Here is an 18265-nt window from a genome sequence, read left to right as displayed (position 1 = left end):
ATGACCAGGGTTGCAGGGTTGCGATGTTAAGTTGGGGAATGGGCAGTGGAAAGTAGTCAAAGGGAATCTCGTGGTTGCCCGTGTCAAGAAAATAGGTTCGTTGTATATGGTCGATATGTCACCGAAAGGAGTGGATCCAGTTTTGGTGAAAGACAAAATCCGGTTCACAGAATCTCGTGGGCAAAAGAAGGTTTGTTTTGCAAGTAACAAACCCAGAGCCAAAGTGAAGATTCAGGATGAACGAGCTAGAAAGGTTAAATCAATCAGAGGACATCGTGACAGTGGGAGCACATGTCGTGTTTCAGTTATAGTTCCAGGTCGGCAGTGGATTAAGAAAACCAGTATTCTAGCTGTAAAAGTCTCTCCAGTGGATTATTTGCTGAATATGGAGAGTGTTTGTTCTCGTGGTATCTCAGGATCTAGTAGTTTGTTTCAGTGGGAGTCGGTAGGGACAGAGAACGGGTCAAGGGAAGTTTTAGCCATGACTGACGTGTTGGAGCTCTGTGGAGCTTCAAGGGGCCTTCAGGTTAGTTGATGAGAAGGTGGTGGCAACTAGAAAATGTTTAGATTACAGTATTACAATGGGAGTGCAGACGAGAGTACTCAAGGCCTCCAAGTGGGAGATTGTTGGGTTCGTAGGCTTTGTTGTCCCAGTTTATTATATGAAGTCCAAAGGGTAGACGGGTGTAGGGTGGCCAGACCGAAGCCTGGCCTGGTTTTGATTTCTTGTTTAATAAGATACAAACCCTAGTCGTATCTCTATATATATATTTAACGTTATGTACTTGTAATCGTTGTCACTCAATAAAAGAAATACCTAGTTGCCACCCGTGGGCGTAGGTCAGTTTAAACCGAACCACGTTAAATCCTCGTGTTCGTTATTACTTTCGTTTTTGTGTTCGGTTAGTGTGTGTGTTTAATCCTAACAACAACCAAACCTATAGTTCTATGTCCTTGTGTCCAATATAGACACAAGCTCTAAAGTATCACCAGCAACCTGCTGAAGGTATGGTAGTTCCAGTATACCGTGTGGCCAAGCTCAAGTGAGTATGTTCGATTCAAAGAGATCACACGACGTGTGTAGGGTCTTGATGTAGTCGAACGGAACAACAATTTTGTAAATTCCATATATTAATAACGTTTACAATTCACATTATCTACTCAAGTTAATTTGTAAAAAAGCAAAGAGCGTGTAGTCAACCCAATACCCAAAACGTAAAGGTAAAAGGGGGTTTCACATGAAACTCATTAAAAGAGGATTGCACGAAACTTACCTTAACCGTTTAGGGGTTTGATGTAGTCGAACGGAACAACAATTTTGTAAATTCCATATTTCGCACAATGTTGCAATGACATATTCAAGTATTTATTGTATTATATGGTTCATGATAACTTGTTGATGTATCAATAGTTTTAAGTAAAATTGTTCGAAAATAGCAGTTTGGTCATTTTGCCTTATGAGATATGCAAAAGGGTTTATTTATTTTAAGTTGCAAGGTTACGTATTTTGTCAAAACACTTAGAAAAAATTCAGGTTTTGGGTGTACTTTGGGGAATTTACAACTTTAGCCCTCTATACCTTGAAATATTTAAAATTAGGACCTAAAGTGTATTAACTGAATTCTTTTTATTCCTTAAATGTAAGAATACAATTTTTCAAGATCCTTTAACTAAAAATGAAGGTATCCAAAATCATTTTTCAAGTGACACGAAATTTTGTACAATGTTCGTTACGTTCGTTGGTTATGACAATTAGCTAGCTAGTTTTCTTTTTAAAAAAATTAAGGTATATTTTATCAAAATAAATCCAAAATTAATACAAAGACATTTAATTTATATAAAATTTATACCTAAAATGCACTTGTCTTCAAATATATAGTTAGATCCAAAAATTATAAAAGATTCTAGTCATATTTTCAAGTATTATTAAGCCACAAAAATGTTGGTTATGTTTTGAATACTTTCTACCATACTTCTATTTTAATGCTCGTGGGTTTGGTTTACCGTCCCTAGCAATCTAATGAGCTATTGTATCTACCACAAACCAAGATTCACCCCAGTATGGTTTAGTTATACTGTAATATCAATAAAAAAAAGGTCTCGGGCGTTCATAAAATAATCCTTCACAAAAAGTACCAAAATGATTAATTTAATTAGTGAAATTAGTGGTGTTTTAAGCTAAGTTCTTTGATTAAGAATCCATGTTTCAAGTTGAGAATTTTCTTTATGAGGTTCGATTAGGTATAAAAATCACCATGAACAAGCCTTAACCCTAAGGCTTAAAAATATGTTTAATGTGGGTTTTATGTACTTAGCAACCAGGGCTCATGAATGCAAGTTATAATCATGGTTTTATGGTAAAAATATACATCATTAAAAGGTTCATAATCTAATTTCATACAAAAATACTAAAGTATAGCTATAAATATATGATTTTTGACAAATCAATGCATTAAAAGTTAAAACTCACAATGTTTTCAGGTTCTAGAAATCGTGTTGCTTTTGGACCGAGGGCTCCAATGCTTAAGAATATCTGAATTAAACGAAGGTAAGTGAAAGCCAAGTACGTAGCAAAACAAATCAAGAGATTTTGAGTTCTTTTGATACCTCAAACATGTGTAATAAGAGAAGATAATTCAGCAGCTTCTGGTTCTGGCGCACTTGTGATTTGAAGACCATTTGGAGGTCGAATACCTAATGGAATTGCATAAAACCAGTGGATTTCCTTCAGGGAGATAATGGAGTTTATTTTAGAGAAAGAATGAATGCATTTGGTGCAAAGATGAGTGTGATATAACCGTTTGAAGTAGAGCATGCAATCTGTCATCATGCATGGAAAGAGAAGGAAGGCGTCTGAGTGGATGAGATGAGAGGTTGAGGGTGAGGTGTCACAATCTGATATTTTGAGATCTTTATAATTATTAATTAATATGGATATTTCAAGTGACAAGTGTGTATTTTAAAAGAAAAGTAGGAAAATACAAGTACTATGACACCTAACTACACTTGTTTTATTCCTTATGAGATTTTTTTTTTTTAATTTATCCTCTTCTTAAACTTTCTAATTACAAATTTTTTTCAATGTTTAAAATGTAATTACATATTTTATCAATAGTCAACTACATGACATCAAAAAGTTTGGGCGTCTTTGCACATAGTTGACAACTAAAGAAAATTAATTAGTAGCTATGCAATGAATAAACTTAGCTTTTCCTATCCAATGTTAGGGCTGATATTAATCATATTCACAAGAATGAGTTAAAACTGTTCTTATTTCTTTACTCTTTGTTGTTTTATCTTATTTTCACCAAAACAGCTTGTTATATCTTTTACAGACAAGGATGAGGATGGGTTCAACATCAAATAAAGCATCTGGTATTTTAGTTTTGAGTTAACTCTTCCCACATTTTTTTATAATGAATTGACTCATTTGTTTAAGCCAGTGGAGTTTTAGTTGATTTATTCAATAATAAATAGATATTAGACACAGCTACACAGTTAGTCTCTGACGTTTGTCTAAAGTAACAAGGTTGAGTACTAAGATTTAAAAGTTACATGTATAGATACTAAGGTTTTAACTTTGAAACAATTTTAGGTACTAACTTTAACTTCCATTAAATATTAACCAAAAGTGAAAATTAAACTAAGGGCATTATTGCCGTTACACATTCTCACTAAAATATTTGGCATATTTGTGTTTTGAAATTTCACGTTCTGATTAGTATGGCAATTTGAGTTTTTTTTTTTTTTTTGCATAATGACAATAATGCCCTCAGCTATCTTGCATTATAGGGATGTTCATGGGTCTGTTTGGGACGGTTTTTGGTCAAATCCATAACCATAGCCACTATGTCGGTTAATGGATAACCATAATCATAACCAATCCTCTACGGCGGTTTCAGCTAATTAATTTTACGAGTCAGATATGGGTTGGTTAGCCGTAATCAAAGCAATGTAATTAAACCCAAAAGTTTGGTACCAAATATTACAAAAAAACGACATGACATAACCAACAAAATATACAATCAATAATATTAATACCAAATATTAAAAAAAACAACATTATGTAATCCAATAAAGAGATTCAGGTTAATTTAGTAACACGCGTTGAACCGAAACAGCAAAATGGTATGATTCAACCATATGTTTGGTGGAATTCAACCACAAACATATTTTCGTTTAAATAAACGTCTATTTGATTTTGCCGGGTTTGGAATTATCTTTAACCAGAGCTAACCCATATTTGGCGGTTTTTGAAAATTCATTAAACGGACCCATCGATTATGTTGGTTGTAGATTAGAACTGGTTCGGTTATGGTTCAATTAACAATTATGACAGTTAAGTTGCTCACCCATTCTTTGTAAATGTTATAAAAGTAAAACTTTAAAATCTATATGTAATTTTTAAACTTTAGTACTCAACATTGTTGCTTTAAGAAAACATCAAGAACTAACTTCGAAATTATTTTTAGATATTAGCATAAATAAGGTAAATTTAACTATGTTTTGGAGGGGTGCGTCAGACCTTGGTGATAGTGTAAGACCAAGGCGACACATGAAGACTCAACTACTCAAGCAGCAAGCTATTTTGACAAGACTTTCTTCATAAAAAAATAAGATTAATATCAAGTGAGCCGATGGCTCACATGTTAGATATTAAACTGATAAGAACAGATAGTACACTTGATCATAGCCAAAAGGCCAAGAAAGGTATGCTTGCCATATCCTTGGGCCACTGCTTATATGTCAGACCTTTCATATTTGTATTCTTCACACAGCCGATGTGGGATCGTGATAAAAGACTTTTTCCCATTGTTTTCTAAATGTGCCTGAAATTGCTATTTCATACCCAGTTCCTTTCATAACTATTTACCTATTGGCTATGTAGAAACTTTCCCACTGGCTTTTAATTTCTCGGAATTTAATAACATAATGAAGTGCAGATTAATGTCTGATAAACAGTCCTTAAGGTCATAAAGCTTTCAACAATTGATTGACACGTAACCAACATGCCAAATCCATTTTGAAATGTGCGTGACTGAAATAAACATGTTCCTCTATTTCAGCAACTAGCGCAACGTTCACGATTAGCCTCATATAACTCAGTCTATGTGGACCAATTCTTCAGCTGACCCCCGTTCTATCTGCATGACCCGTAACCGGCTTGACCCGTACCATCAAGATTAACCCAACAGTTAAGACACCGAGTTCACGTCAATCAGAACACATTACATGTGTAACCATAGAATATAAAAAAGTGGAAATTAAACATTAAATAGGTCAAAATTAGCTATCCTATATTTAAGGGCGAGTAAACTTTGATATCAAAATTGTAGGGATGAGTAGACTAGTGTCACACGTCATCTTTTATGTGGCTGCTAATTCTACTCGTCTTGCTTTCGAATTTACTTGTGACGAGTGTTTAGGAAGGTACATTTGGGGAATTAAATTCATTTAGAGGATATAGTTTTTTTAATCTCTGTTTACAAAGAGGACAAAATGGGAATTTTTTATGACGGGGGTAGCCCAAGGAATTAAGGTTAAAAACTTTGTTTCCCGCCCAAATTTATGTAAACAAGTACGTGAACAGTAAGCACGTGCAACAGTACAACGTCAAATCACTGTTCACATCACTGTTCCCTCTGAACAAGGGACATGCTCAGAAAAAGTAATATTATTATAATTATGGACCAACGGTCAAAAGGTTCCCGCCCATAAAAGGTCAACCCTCTAGCAAACTGGAGGTTAACTAGTTTACACACTGGATAAAAGGCTTGCATCTCCCTCTATAAAAGGAGGATCCAGCCATAAACAAGATCATTAGATCTGGAGAGTTAACACATACTTCCTGATATTCTCTTCTTCCTTGAGAAATATGCACTTTACTTATTTCTTTTTTACTTCAATAATATCATTGCTTCACCAAGAACTCCATCCAAAAACCGATCTCAAACATCTCGGTCTTGGATCTCCGGTGAACTATAACGACTAACAACAAACTAATGAACCTCTCTCTACGTTTTGCAAACGTAGAGGGACACTACGACCTGCGTTAGGTTAACCTGAACCCTTGAAGCTTATTAGCCTAACCAGTCCATTCATTATCATTGGTCTTATCTTTGTTGTAGCAATAATTTTCAAAAAAAATATAAGAAAAAGAAAAGAATCATGGTAAAGAAAAAAACAACAATACTCAGACCATGTGTAGTCAAAACTCTTTACATAGAGGCGTTTTGTGACACATGACGAGTCGGCAATGAAGAGTTTTGCAAAAAATGGTGGAATGAGAATACTCTCCTTCAATTATTACTCAATCGTTATAAATTAAATTAAATATAAATTAACTTAAATATTTGATTGGTTGGAATATATGGGAAAACCTGAATACCTGATTGATTGAAGGATTTAGAGCATGTTCGGGATTGAGTTTGAAAACTGCTTATTGTCTTATTGGCTTTCTCAAAATATCATTTTGAAAAGCCAGGATTTGGGGCTTTTGGAAAACTGTTTTTTAACTCTTTCAAAAAGCTAAAATAAAAGGAATTTTTGTGATTGACATTCACAATTTAACTTATTGCTTTTTGAAAAAGCCAATAAGGTGCTTTCAAACTCAATCCCAAACATGCTCTTAGTGGGTTTCCTACAAAATCCTTGAGTCCAAAACTTGAATAAAAAATTGAGGTGACGGTGTTCATAGAGTTGTGGGGAGAGTCTTATGGTGGGAAACGCTAGACTACTTGTGGTCTCACAAGTCTGAAAACAAGAAAAAGGTGACATTAGCGATTTGCATGTGGATTTTAGCGGTGTACCATTATGGCCATTGGCCATTTAAAGCATCCACAATAGATGTTTTCAGGGATGTTTTTTTAGTAGAGAGATGATGATGTGGATAAAAGAGGTTGCAAGGTGAAGGAGAGAGTGTGAGGATTAGTTCTTTCTCAGAAACCATTAAAAACAACTATGTGAGAGTGACTAGGAGAGATGAGAGAAGATGGTGAGAGAATTAGTGTTTTTAAGGCTATGGGTAGTGTGGGTTACAAATTGGGAAGAATAAGTGACATATGACGCCTAGTCAGTAAAGAAGAAATTTTTGTTTTAGGCTATGTGTAGTGGAGGAGCAGCAAAATAAGGTGTTTTACGACACGTGACAAAAAGGGGTAACATGTAGCCCGGGAGTGGTGTTCTCGCCCACAAATCTCCCCACCCTATAATAACTAATCGCCACGTCATCATCATCATCTCTCCACCCGGCGACAAATTCATGTCTCCCCCTCCACTTATCGCCCCTTTATCGCCTAGGGGGGAAGTGTTCTCGCCAACATTTGTAGCCCCACTACGTATAACCTTAGGGGTGTAATGGTTTTGTAGATAGCCCCATCACATCGCCACGTCATCCTTTATTCTATTTCCTTTTTATAATTAAATTAAACAAATAAAACTCATTAAGTTAAATAAAGAAAATACATTAAAACTAAAAAATGAAATACCAAAAAAAACCCATAAAATTTATATATCTACAATTTCATGGGTCGGTGAGCATAAATGGTAAGTACGTTATGCTCATGAATTTGTAACCTCAAGTACGTGTGAGTCCCACCACCGCTAAATTTTGAATTCAGTTGCCACTTCAACCTCATTGTCGGATCACTTTCATGGTTCATCTGTCATCGCGTTCAGAAACACCACACCTTGGCGGTACAGGTCTTCTTCGTTGATCTCCTTCGTCTTGGTACCTGCTCTTGATTTGATCGGCCCCAACCTACGCTTCGGTCTACGGTGGAGATGTTGCGTGCGGAAGTGGTAATAAGCGGCAAATGACAATCTCAAGTCCTTATCAGCGAATTATTAAGGTAAGTTTGTAACTTCTATTATCGCTTTTCGTTTAATGCTCAGTCGCCATATAGGGTTTACTTTGAAATTCAACATTTGGTATGATTTTTAACTGGTTTGTTTTGCTTCTATTATACGTTTAATGTGTTTCTGATGATTGTTTGCTTCTATTATACGTTTTGCCATAGGTTTACGAGATCGTGAAGAGAGCTGGATCAGTGGATTGAGAGAGAGGCTCGCTCAAAAAGATAAAATTTGTAGCCACCTAGAACTTGGCAGCATCATTATCATTATCATTATCATTATCAATGAGTTGCCAAGTTCATTCATGTAAATATTCAAACACACAAGACTCGTTTCCTTAGGAGCCGGATGAGTGATATATCTGTCAATGAAGAACACAAGGAAAGTAGGAGCTCAGGTATTTAGATATTCCATTAAGAGAAAGGAGGCAAACTGGTAATAGAGCAAACTAGATAGGGGTAGGAACCTAAAAGCTAAGCTTTGAGGAGCGGACGAATCTTCCATACCGCCCACTGACTCACTCCCTGTAAAAAGAAGAGCCTGCTGTTTGCTAAAAGAGCTAAGCTACTAATGTCGTGGTGAAGGTTAATTTAAAGTTGGCCTTACCCGCAGCAACGCGCGGGGTACTACAACTAGTTAAAAACTAATTTCTCAGGTGGAAATTTTCGCATTTTTTTACTCGCCGTTCTTCCAATAATGCAGTATCTTCGGTAAACTCGTTTGAGATGAGGAACTCGTAGTCTCGTCCCATTTTCTGCAACTCAAATAGCCGGCAAGCCGTTCGTTGGTTTCGTTGCTATCTTGGAAGGTAGCGGTACGTTCCACGTTTTGGGTTTCGAAACGACCGAACATATCGTTTAGTCGGTCCAGTTCTTCGTGGGCACACATCGGCTCGTGTCGACGAAGAACCTTCCACATTTTTTTCCACTCTTTTTTCTTCCTCTCCCTTGGGGTCGAGCCAAGTACTCTTGTACGTCTCTATCCCCTAAATTAACCGCGTTATCCTCGTCTTCGTCAACGAGGTGGAAGTTACGAGCATCGGAGGGTGTTGCGGGTGTGCTCGGATTTGTCAAAGACGAGGTTTTCGACCGTTTTATAGCCCGGGATGATGCGTCAGATCGTCGAGCAACCGGAACGGTGGGTTTCCCTTTCCATTTCGGGCAAACCCAAAGTTTCTTCGTGCCGCCCTTCTGGTTGCCATTGAGTTCGAAAGTCGGTTAACGCTTAAGATTGGATGTTGGCTTCATTTTGCCCGCTACTCCAACCGGTTCGCTTCAATCGATTGTATAAAATTGTTTCTTTGCGTTTCGATCACGTTCAACCCATCTTGCACGGCCAAGTTGATAATATGTGCAATGCATCGGCTATGAAAAAACGCTCCATCACAAATAGGTTTATACTTTAATTTTAAATGGCCAACCGCGGCCGTATTGTTGGACGCGTTATCAAACGAAATTGAAAAGATTTTATGTTCAATCTTGTATTGTCGAATGACTTTATCCAAGAGTTTAAAAATATTTCTACCCGTGTGCGGGTAATCAAACAACTGAAACGCAACGGTTCGTTTCATCATTTGCCACGACTCGGGGTCAACCCAATGAGCCGTCACACAAATGTATGAGTCGGGCGAACCATTAGGTACCGACCACACATCCGTTGTTAAGTTTACACCAGTTTGTAAGTTTGAAAAGTATGAAATTAGTTCGGATTTAGCGTTTTTCCATGCTTTAAGACAATCTCTTCTAAGGGTCGAATGACTTACGTGTTAGTAGCGTGGTTGAACATACTTTTGCATCATCTCCGTGAATTGAGGGTTGTCGAAGTGGTTGAAAGGAAGTGTTTGTTGAATCACAAAGTTTGAAAACTGTTGACGTACCGCTTCAAGGTCGTACGTAAACACCGTTCCTTGATTCGTCATCTCCGGCTGCGAGCTACTTCCCGATTCGTCCTTCAAGGCCTTGCAAAAGGGCCTTTGTACATGCGCTTTTAAAGTGGAGTTTGCATCTTTGCCATAAAACTTCAAACAATGTTTGCATCGAGCTTTTTGGCTACCGTTAGACATTTCGCATAGGTCGAAATGTTGCCAAACATCTTGGTTTCGTTTCGTGGGGATGGCCCGAACGACCGTTTCTCCCGTGTTCGAGGCACCCATGTTGACGGATGAAGCAGCACTTTGGGAGGCCATGATAATCGACTACGAAATAAGAGCGTATGGAGTGGTAATGTGGTATAATTGAGCGTGAGATAACAAAATAATCGCGTATGAAATAAACGTTTAGAGCGTTTGGAGCGTTTGGAGTTGTATAATCGAGTGTGATCTAACCAATACCCAACCTAAACTATATATAGATGTTTGTGGGGGTAAAATGGTAAAAAAAAAAAAAAGGGTCAAAAACCAAAAAAAACGGCTATATAGCCGTTTCACAACGGAAATAAACCGGTTTTAACCGGTTAACCGGTTACTCAAAAACCGGTTAACCGGTTTTTATATAACGGTCATAAACCGGTTTATAAAAAAACCGGTTAACCGGTTTTTTAGTAACCGGTTATTTAAAAAAACCGGTTTTTTTTATAACCGGTTTGTTAACCGGTTTGTTAACCGGTTTGGGCTCTAAAAAGTGTAACCGAAATACAAACCGGCGGTTTGTAAACCGGTCAAACCGGTTTTAAAAAAACCGGTTTTTAAAAAAACCGGTTTCCGGTTTAAACCGGCAAACCGGTTCCCGGACCGGTTTTTTTGACCACCTCTAGCTTGCACCGCTTCTTTACCCTGTCGTTCAACCGGTTTGCCCGTTACAGCAGCTTGAAAGTTTGCTACAATTAAAATTATTTTTACAATTAATATTAATTTTAAATAAATACTAAATAAATTTAAATAAATAGCGATCCAAGCTCGTGTGAGAGCTACTTCCTCCTCCTGCGTCCACGCTAAGTACTCACGTGGCGCCGTCAGCTCCCCCGGTTCCTTCCTTTTGTGTTTGCGGGACGCCTTTGGGGTTGAACCGGATGCCTGTGTCGATTGATTAGTCTCCGGCTCCGACCCCAGTTGACTAAACTCGAACATTGGCATGGGATTTTGGGGGTTGAGGAAGTTGGCGTACATGTTTAAGTTCGGGTCGGGAAAAGGAAATGGATTGTTTAGGTTTAGTTGGTTTCCGATGTTCAGGAGGTTGGTTTGTTGGTTTTGCGGAGTAGGGTGTTGGCCGAAACTGAGCCATGGAAAGTTTTAGGCTCGGTTGGTCCGGTTGGATTTGCGGAGCATGGTGTTGTCCGAAAGGGGGGAATGGATAGTTCGGGTTGTTTCTAGGATTCATTTTTATAGGTTTTTTTGAAGAAGAGATGTGGTATTTTTGTATGAAATATTGAAAATGTTGGAGATGAAGTTGGAGAAGAAAAGGGTATATGTGTGTATATATTGTTTTATTTTTTTCTAAAAAATTTTGATCGTTCAACAACTAAATCATTATAAAATAAGAATATTTTCAAAAACTGAACAGCGACAAATATCCCTCCCTACTCCCCCCCATTGCCGCCCCACTACACATTGTCTAAGGAGATGTGAGTAGGGAAAAAAAGATAAATGTGACTACTGGTTGGTCAAGTATCACTTGGCATGCAAAAACACCCTCCAAAAACTTGCTATTCGGATGCTCATATGTTTTTAACTTTAGCTTCGGAAAGCTACTCGACTTCTCACGTCTTTTCAATAGATATAATTCACTATTATTATTCATTTTTCTACCAATAAAATTTATACCATAATCTTTTGATAAAAAATAGGTTTTGATTCCATCAATAACACACCATGTTAAAGTGAAACACCTTATAAGTGTAGCACGTAATTCCCTTTCGGACACAAGAATATGTCAAGTTGGGTTAGGTCGAGTGGGTCAGTTTTGAGTTATGAAATTTAGTTATTTAATTGAATTGATTAGAGACATAGTAAATGAGTTGTATTTAATTTATGACAATGAATCACATAGATAAATATGTGGGTTTTGTTTGTTATTTCAATTAAGAGATTGAGTTCATCTCTATTTCTACCGAGTCATTGTATATATATATAACCTTATCAAAGTTATGATTATGGTTATAAATTTGTAATCAAATTTAGAGTTATATTTATTTTTCTGGTTTTAGAGTGAGAGTTATTTAATCCAAATTCATCGTATGCATTTTTCGTCTTGATGAGTTATATCAATTTTTTCTTAAATAAACATGATACAAAACGAATGGAAACGTGTTACGTGATTAAAGATAGTTGTATATCTCTTTAGCATAATAAAATGCAAGAAACAAAACAATCACATTATCACAATGAAATAATGAATACAGGTCCCATTCACTCCAGATGAAGTCATATTAGAAGCCCTGCTAGACCTATGACTAAAGATGTTTTAGGGGCCAAAAAATAACGTTACATGTTTTTTTTCAAAAGTAAATAAAGTTTCCCTATTATTGCTCACTAGTTTCTTGTCATGACAATTAATGGCCTGAAACAAGCTTCACCAACGCACCTGCGTGTAACCGATGATCAAATAGCTTCCAGCAAGAGAAAAAGATTCCGGAGAATTAAAAGTGCCCCGCTGGCGGATTCGTTCACTTACTATGACCAAAATCCCAAAGCAGCTAAACAATGGCCCACGTTTGTTTTTGATCATTTTTACCCGAATTCTTGGAAAGTAGGTGTCATATTGTGTGCATATTTAATGCAGGCACACTTTGTTTTCATCTAACCCTACACCAGATTTCAAGAAAGAAAACAAGCAGCATACTCGATGCACCTTACTTCACCACCGTTTAACCATGACATTTGTCGGGTACGAAGACCTTGTTCCGGCTAGCACTCTCACTGTGGCCAACTCGCGATGGTTTTATACCTCTGAATAAAATATTGATTAAAGCAGGGCAACTTTTTCTTAGTTAACTATATATTATATATTTCTGTTCTCTCTTTGAGAGTTGGTGCAACCAAGTCACTTGGGTTAATTAAGGCAAACATACACTTGCTGTTTGAGGTATGCTATATATAGATTTAATTATTTTACGTTGTGTGGTTAAAATCCATAGAATAAAAGTCTTTACCTTCTTACTATATAGTAAAAAGTGTTTTTGAAATAAAGGCCAATATTAACTTGTATTTTTCTACTCTGCTAACCAAGGATTTTAGTTTATTGTCATCAGTTCCAAAATCCAAATAAACCAAGTGGGTTTATAACAATGAAATTCTAAAAAGGCCTCGATATTAAGTTTCTCTTTAGGTCTCTAGTAAGGTAATAAGGTTGAGCCGACCCTGTCTGTTTGTGGTCTCAGGCATGTTAACTCTCGGGTTGGTTTTAGGTAAAGTAACCAAGCTAATTAATATACTAGAAAAGGCATTGCATCTAAACAAAACCATCTGTGACGCACAAATCCTTAAATATCAAAAACCAATGCGGTGAAGAAAAAGTGTATAATGTGGGTGGTCTTGCTTCAAGCACTTATGACTGCAGGAACGAGTCAGTTACTTGTGGATGAAGATTTGGATTTCATTCATGCGTTTTATTGTGCTGTTTGCATTGTTTTAAATATTATTGGGTATGGTTTATGTAATGCGGTTATTGTTTACTTTCGCTTTGTTTTACACCGACAGAAAGCAAAGATTGTTGGTTAAATGGGTTCTTAAAAGAAACACAGTTGTTTATGACCTCAAGGCAACTGGTTTTGACGGTGATGGAGTTGTCGTGTAAGTATAGTCACTACTAGAAAACAACTCATTTTCCTATTAAAATTCCCAACAACATGTAATTCCAACACAATGGTGGCTTATGGGACAGCGAAAACAAGCTATGACTTTAGGCCTACGCTTAATTAAGGCCCCCCAAGTCTAAAAAAACATTATATATAGATATATTATAATGAATAAAGTAAACTCAAAGTAATGTATTGGTGTTGTGGTAAACTTGGTTGTTACTAAAGTATAACTTATTAGTTCAAAAATTGTAATAAACAGATTTTATTTTATTAACAGTTGTCATGAAAATCGTGTTTCGATTTAGGCCTCCATATTCGTTGAGCCGGCCCTTCCAACATATATTAAAAATTCCAAAAAAGAAAAAGAAAAACTAGCCATAATTTCGCTATAGTATGGCAACAAAATAGTAACATATTAATAATACAATTTTCAATGAAAATTTGTTACTAACTCTTCAACAAAATTCCAACAAAAAATACATTTATTAATTATATTTATTTTATTTTTTTTTGTTGGAAAACAATATAAATACAATTTTTGTGTTGTCTACAGTATTATACTTTTCTTAGATTGTTAGAAAGTTGTAGCAAAATAGAAAGATGTTCTTTATTTGCTTTTGTATTCACTAGCAGAAGACCCTCATGATGCGGCAACAACAAAAACTCACGACACAGTTTTTCTAGCACTTTCTTCGATATAATACCAAGCTTAAAATTTGAAACCACAAACTTGGCTTGTTTTTAATCAAGCTTAAAATCTAAGTTCGAGCTTGGGTTAGTTTTAAACCAAGCTTGCTCGGGTTGGTTGCATTATAAAAACTGAAATTTTATAAACACATATACATCTAATACATAAGTCTCACGACACAGTTTTTCTAGCACTTTCTTCGATATAATACCAAGCTTAAAATTTGAAACCACAAACTTGGCTTGTTTTTAATCAAGCTTAAAATCTAAGTTCGAGCTTGGGTTAGTTTTAAACCAAGCTTGCTCAGGTTGGTTGCATTATAAAAACTGAAATTTTATAAACACATATACATCTAATACATAAGTCTATAACGAGTTCAAATCATGTTTAAACTAATACATAATTATATGTAAAACCGGTTATAAAATAAAGTCATTAGCATTACAAAATAAGTTCATTAGAAACCAAACCAACTCAACAAAAAGTGATATCAACAACCTGTTAGTGAAAAAAATATTGTTAGTACAAGACAAGCATATAGCCACATAAAGTTGTGAAATATGCTCGTCCAAACAATCATATCCCCCACAACGATATTTATTTTTCCATATTTAACCCAAAAAAGTTAAAGTTAACTGAAAACAGTCAAACACCGACAGGTAAACGTATTTGGCTCAATGTGCATTAGCAATTCCTCTTAAGGAACTCAACGTGTACGGATCAAGTTGGTGAGTCCAATCCTCAGCCCATAAGACCTATATACCAAACCAAAATCTCATCATCAAAATATCCAAATCATACAAACTAAAAAGCTCGAGCTTTAAAACAGAGCTCGAAACAAGCCGAGCTCAAGCTCTCGTAAGTTAAACAAGTTGACTTGGCTCGTTTACACATTTAGTTATTTTTATCATAATTTTTACCAAATAATCATTATTCTATAAATATATACTTAAAACATTAAACAAAGATTATATAAATATCAGCCTTATTTGTTAAACAAGCTTATTTTTAGGTTCGGGTTGAGCCCAGGCTCGTTTAACTTGGAAAACCTCGAATCTGGCTCGTTTATGATTTAGTTATGTTTATCATAATTTATATTATCATTCCGTAAATATATACTTAAAACATTAAATAAAAATTATATAAATATCAGGCTCAGCTCGTTTATGTATGTTAAGAATGCCTTTAGTTTATTCATATTTGTTTGAGTGTTATCCTTTTCTTGTACATTATCTAATTTGTTATTAAGTTGCGGTACACAAACACAAAAGGCACATGTGTGTAGTTTTTTTTAGTTTAGTTGGTTCTGAGCCACTTTTTGGTTATAATCTATATAAACTAAAATTTACACTTTATGGTTATAATATGTATATTAAATTTATATACTACACTTTATGGTTATAATCTGCATATTAAATTTATATACACTAAAATTTACACTTTATGGTTATAATCTGTATATTAAATTTACTAGCTTTTGAACCCGTATATTACACGGGATTTGTCAAATAATAATAATAAATAGATCCATTATCTAAAAGAAATGATCGAAATTATAGGTAAAAAAAGTAGATAAAATATATAGTATAAACAATAAGAAGTCTAAAATATCAAATTTACAAATTTGATTTTTATATATACAACATTTGCAAAAATTGTTTTGACCAATTACCCGTGGATAGCTATGATAAATGAGATTAGAGATTAGAGAATTAAAAGAGAAATTATAACTCATTTCTCAAAACTGTTTTATCCCATGACCCATGGATATGTAGGATAAAAAAGATGAAAAATTAGAGAATTGAAAATGAAATTATAACCCATTTGCCAAAATTATTTTGGTCCATGACCAATGAATAGTTAAGATGAATGAGATGATAAATTAGAGAATTAGAAAGGAAATTATAACTCATTTCTCAATATGGTTTTGCTCCAAAACCCATGGATAAGTAGGACGAATGAGAAGAGAGATTAGGCCTAGAATGAATGTGGGATTGCCACATCATCCTCATTATTTTCTTTTATTAGTATAGTTAAATTAGATATACACTAAAATTTACACTTTATGGTTATAATCTGTATATTAAATTTTGGGATTTAATTTAAACAAGCCAACGAGCCGAGCTTACATGGGCTCAGGCTCGGCTGGTTTACAGACCGAGCCTTATTAGCTCGGCTTGTTGGCAAACACCTCCCTAAAATGAAACCACAAATGGAGGTTACCAAATCAAGCTCTTACGTACATAATTAGGCTCACCAGTGCCGATTGGAGACCAAGAAGCCCAAATTAATGCGCCAAGTGCTTCATAACACTACAAACACCTACGAAAACATTACCAATTAGAAAGTATAAACCTTTAACCAAACTAAGAAAGTTGTAAATTGAAATTCTATTAACACCCTTAACTTGTTAACAGCAGTTATGAGAATATCAGTTATATGAGAATCCCAAGGCTCATTGCAGTTCATCAGTTATGAGAATACTCTTGTATCAAATTTGAATACAACGTAAAAAACTAACGCATTACTTTCTTTAAAAAATGGTTTTTAATAAATCATATATAAAATATTTTACGTTGAATTGGTTTTAATATGGCTTCGGGTCAAAACGGGCCACTTTTTAATAAAGTCAATTTGGTTCGAGTCAGGTCAGGGTTGGGTCAGATCGGACCATTTTAAAGAAAAGGTCATCTGGTTCATGTCAAAACGTATCACTAACAAGTAACAAAATTTAATTAAAATAAAAATTTCTGCAACTATGACCACATTTAAGTCACTGAACCGTTTGTTTACACTATTAACGAACAAACATTTTTTAACACAAACACTGTCACTTTTTTAACAAACGAGCATGAATAGAAAAAACCATTTGCTTAAGTGTTCATGTTCAATGGTTTGTTTAATTAAAGTTAACCAAACTAATGAACATAGACGATACCCTGCTCAAAAGAATAAAATTGAGTACACTAAAAAGTGTTAGGATAAGTTACCTGATTTGCACAAGTGAGTCCCGAAAGCAAATGCAAAGCAATCATCCCTGAAATATTTATAGATTGTCATAATAAACTACAAATTCAATTGAACACTAAACATTAACATCATAATAAACTAAACATTAACATCATATACTAAGCTTATGATATACCTAAAAAATATTTGCCACTCTGTGAGTTTCTTCTGTGATTAATTGAAAGTGCAATATCATCATCTTGTCCAGTTAAAAAGACAAAAATATCCCCACATTGGATCCTACAAGTTAAAACTTAAAACAATAAATACTTGAAATACTTATAAAAAATGAACAGCAAATACTGAATGAAATACACATTAAAAAAAGATAAGCATAACATAAACCAAAATAACGTAGAAGGTCAAGCATGTTTTAGGGAATTAAACCTTTAGATTTGTGCTAACAACTGTGTAATTTGAAACAGCATGTGGCCCGAAAACAACAAATAAATTAAGCTAGAGAGGTGTACATGACTAAATGAATTAAGCTAAACCCAGGCTCATCTAAGCTTGAATTCAACTCGTTTAACATAAAAGAGCTCGAATCGAGCTTGACTCATTTAGACCTATATTTCAGAAACTCATGTGTATTTTCAGACTTGAGCTCGGCTTCACTCGTTTAATATTTATTAGTTAATTATATCTATATCTAAATATTTAAAACTCCGTGTTCATGTTTATAATTAAAGTTTCAATAAACAAATAATATTATATATTATTCAACTATTTTGATTTTTGTCAAAATTATATATATAATGATAAGCATCGTTAAAATGTACACTTATACATACATAATAAAACCCTCATTGAGCCATAAAATGTAGATTTCAGACTTAATTCCCAATTACAATTTGAAAAAGATAAAGTATATCAGAAATCAGAAATACCCATGTTGCAAAACCCTCAATGAGACATAAATGAGTCCACCATTCCATTGTTACTAAATTACCAAACCATTTGTGGCCAACTACATGTGTCACA

General features: G+C 35.0%; 1 non-coding gene and 1 pseudogene across 1 annotated transcript; one reads left to right on the top strand and one right to left on the bottom strand.

Moving 5' to 3' along the window:
• Nucleotides 1-4509: 4509 nt before the first annotated feature.
• On the bottom strand, nucleotides 4510-4714 carry LOC143621563 (U2 spliceosomal RNA). Its single transcript, XR_013151558.1, has one exon. It is a non-coding gene; the product is annotated as a U2 spliceosomal RNA (small nuclear RNA).
• A 7618-nt stretch (nucleotides 4715-12332) lies between these two features.
• On the top strand, nucleotides 12333-13583 carry LOC143621474 (two-pore potassium channel 1-like; annotated as a pseudogene).
• The last annotated feature ends 4682 nt before the right edge of the window (nucleotides 13584-18265 follow it).

The sequence above is a fragment of the Bidens hawaiensis genome, unplaced genomic scaffold (assembly GCF_021521415.1).
Source record: "Bidens hawaiensis isolate Kalapana, Puna unplaced genomic scaffold, B.hawaiensis_p1.1 tig00002866_1, whole genome shotgun sequence".
Classification (NCBI taxonomy): domain Eukaryota; kingdom Viridiplantae; phylum Streptophyta; class Magnoliopsida; order Asterales; family Asteraceae; genus Bidens; species Bidens hawaiensis.
This window is presented reverse-complemented; position numbering and strand designations above follow the sequence as displayed.